The sequence below is a fragment of the Piliocolobus tephrosceles genome, chromosome 10, assembly GCF_002776525.5.
Source record: "Piliocolobus tephrosceles isolate RC106 chromosome 10, ASM277652v3, whole genome shotgun sequence".
Classification (NCBI taxonomy): Eukaryota; Metazoa; Chordata; class Mammalia; order Primates; family Cercopithecidae; genus Piliocolobus; species Piliocolobus tephrosceles.
In genome coordinates, this window is record NC_045443.1 from 12,623,300 (window position 1) to 12,626,719 (window position 3,420).

A 3,420-nucleotide genomic window follows, 5' to 3' on the forward strand; every position below is an offset into this window, starting at 1 on the left:
CGGCCAGGCGCGGTGGCTCACGCCTGTAATCCCAGCACTTTGGGAGGCTCAGGCGGGTGGATCACGAGGTCAGGAGTTCGAGACCATCCTGGCCAACACAGTGAAACCCCGTCTCTACTAAAAATACAAAAATTAGCCAGGAGTTGTGGCAGATGCCTGTAATCCCAGCTACCCGAGAGGCTGAGGCAAGAGAATCACTTGAACCTGGGGGGCAGGGGTTGCAGTGAGCTGAGATGGGGCCCCTGCACTCCAGCCTGGGTGACAGAACTAGACTCTGTCTCAAAAAAAAAAAAAAAGAATTTATCTTAAGGAAATGATAGTACTATTTTCAAAGTCATGAATAAGGATGTTAATCATAATCATAATAGCTAACATTTCTTGAATATTACCTCATTTAATTCTCATAACTATTAATCTTCCCAGTTTACAGTTAACTTGCTCAGGGTTACATAGCCAATGGGACACAGTGGCTCACACCTGTAATTCCAGTATTTTGGGAAGCTAAGGCAGGCAGATCACTTGGGCTCAGGAGTTCGAGAATAGCCTGGGCAACATAGCCAGACCTCAACTCTACAAAAAAACTTTTAAAAAATTAGCCAGATGTGGCCAGGCGTGGTGGCTCACGCCTGTAATCTCAGCACTTTGGGAGACCGAGGCGGGTGGATCACCTGAGGTTGGGGGTTCAAGACCAGCCTGACCAACATGGAGAAACCCTGTCTCCACTAAAACATACAAAATATTAACCGGGCATGGTGGGGCATGCCTGTAATCCCAGCTACTCAGGAGGCTGAGACAGGAGAATTGCTTGAACCCGGGAGACAGAAGTTGCAGTGAGCCGAGATCGTGCCATTACACTCCAGCCTGGGCAACAAGAGTGAAAATCCATCTCAAAAAACAAACAAACAAACAAACAAAAATTAGCCAGGTGGGGAGGCACATGCTTGTAGTCCCAGCTACTCAGGAGGCTGAGGCAGGAGGATCACTGGAACCCAGGAAGTCAAGGCTGCAGTGAGCTGTCATTGTGCCACTGCACTCCAGGCTGGGCAACACAGTATAACCCCGTCTAAAATATCAAAGGATTTGGACTTTTTTCAAGGCAAGCAATGGAGGAGCCATTGAAAAATTTTTAAACAAGAAAGATCAGATTCACACTTTTCCATATAAAGAATGGTTAGGTGGGGCAGACATAAAGGAAGACAGGAAACAATTATATGAGTTAGAGAACCAAATGCAAATGAGAAGACAGATACAAGATGTTGAAAAGCTAGAATCAAAAGGACCTTGCAAACATTTAGACATGAGCTGTTAAGGGGAAAAGCAGTGTCAAGGGTAACTCCCAGATTTCTGAGCAAATGGGTGGATGGTGGTGCTGCTTAGTTTGCGGAGAGAAAAGGTAAGAAGTTGAATTTTAAGCATGTCAAGTTCAAGGGGCCTATGGAACCTCAAGAGGAGTAAGCTATTGCATTTATCAATGTCCAAAGGTCAGAGACAGTGTCTGGGCAAGAGACAAGGATTTTGGATTCATTCACCATATTTAATTGTAGTTATGAATGGTCGATGTGACCACAGGAAAGTGAAGCAAAAAAATGTTGGCAATCAAGGGAACTGTGAGGTTTAAAGAAGCTCATAGGCTGGGCACGGTGGCTCACGCCTGTAATACCAGCACTTCGGGAGACCAAAGCGGGTGGATCATCTGAGGTCAGGAGTTCAAGACCAGCCTGGCCAACATGGTAAAACCCTGTCTCTACTAAAAATAGAAAAATCAGCTGGGCATGGTGGCGCATGCCTGTAATCCCAGCTACTCAGGAAGCTGAGGCAGGAGAATCACTTGAACCCAGGAGGTGGAGGCTGCAATGAGCCGAGACTGTACCATTGCACTACAGCCTGGGCAAAAAGAGCAAAACTCTGTCAAAAAAAAAAAAAAAGAAAGAAAGGCTCATAGGGAGACTGAGAAGGAGAAACTAGAGAAGTAGAAAGGAAAGCAGTAAAAATGGCTGTTACAGAAAGAGAGCCAAGAAAGAGTTTCAAGCAGGGCAAGAGTGTGTTTCTGGTGGGTTAATACCTCGGGGAAGTCCCATAAGAAAAAGATGAAAATGTATTTCTTTGATTTAGCAATAAATTGACTGGGGAGAGAGTGGTTTTGCTGAAGGCAGTCTTGCAAAGGCAAGATTGCAATGAGCCGAAAAAGGAGTAAGAAGGAATAAAATGGAAACTGAAATATAAACCACTCTTTCAAGAAGATTGTTCAGAGAAGGAGAAAAGTCGGATAATCTTGTTAGAGGCAGATGTAAAATATTTAAACCCTACAAAAATCCTAATGACCTGCCAAGCAGTCTAAGGTTTTGTTTTGTTTTAATAAAACAATTCATAACAAATAGGGATTAGACAAATGAGAAATGAGAATTTCTTAGTTGTAATCTCAGGAGAGATTTTTGCTACTTACAGCCCAAACTTTATTTTCAATATTAGATGGAACACACATTTACAGCTCTTCTCAGGGTATTTTGACAAGTCTTTTAATAACTGTGAAGTAAAATATTAATAATAATAGAATTGTCATTTCTAACCTCAGGTGTATTTATCTTTTAAAAGGCTGAAAAGTATTTTCATAATTTAAAAAAAATGGTGGTAAGTAGGGAAAAAAGTAAATAAAAGGCTAAAAATATTTATTGGCAGTTGCTTGTAATTTTTCTCAATTGTTGATTCACAACTCACCAAAAATTTAAATTTAAGTGGCAAATACCTTTTTTTATTCTTGAGTCTCACTCTGTCACCCAGGCTAGAGTGCAATGGGGCCATCTTGGCTCACTGCAACATCCACCTGCCAGGCTCAAGCAATCTTGCTGCCTCAGCCTCCCAAGTAGTTAGAACTACAGGCATGCGCCACCACACCTGGCTACTTTTTGTATTTTTAGTAGAGACTGGGTTTCACCATGTTGCCCAGGCTGGTCTCGAACTCCTGGGCTCAAGTGATCCGCCCACCTCTGCCTCCAAAAGTGCTGGGATGGCAGGTTTGAGCCACCATGCCTGGCCCCTGTCTAATATTTTATTCTGCCTCAACAATTATCCTAAGGATTATGTCCAACTCTCACAAACTATGGAATGAAATTAAATCTAATTCAATTTAGCAAGTAAAAGTCTTACAGCACCTTTACTAGAAAGTCTATTCAGAAAGGCCAGGTGTGTGGCACATGTGTGTAGGCCTACCTACTCAGGAGGCTGAGGCAGGAGGACTACTTGAGGCCTGGAGTTCAAGACCAGGCTGGGCAACATAGTGAGACCTTCTCTCTACCAAAAAAAATTGTTTTTTTAATTAGCTAGGCATGGTGGCATGCACCTATAGACCCAGCTACTGAGGAGGCTGAAACAAGAGGATTGCTTGAGCCCAGTAGTTCCAGATTACAGTGAGCTAAGATTGTG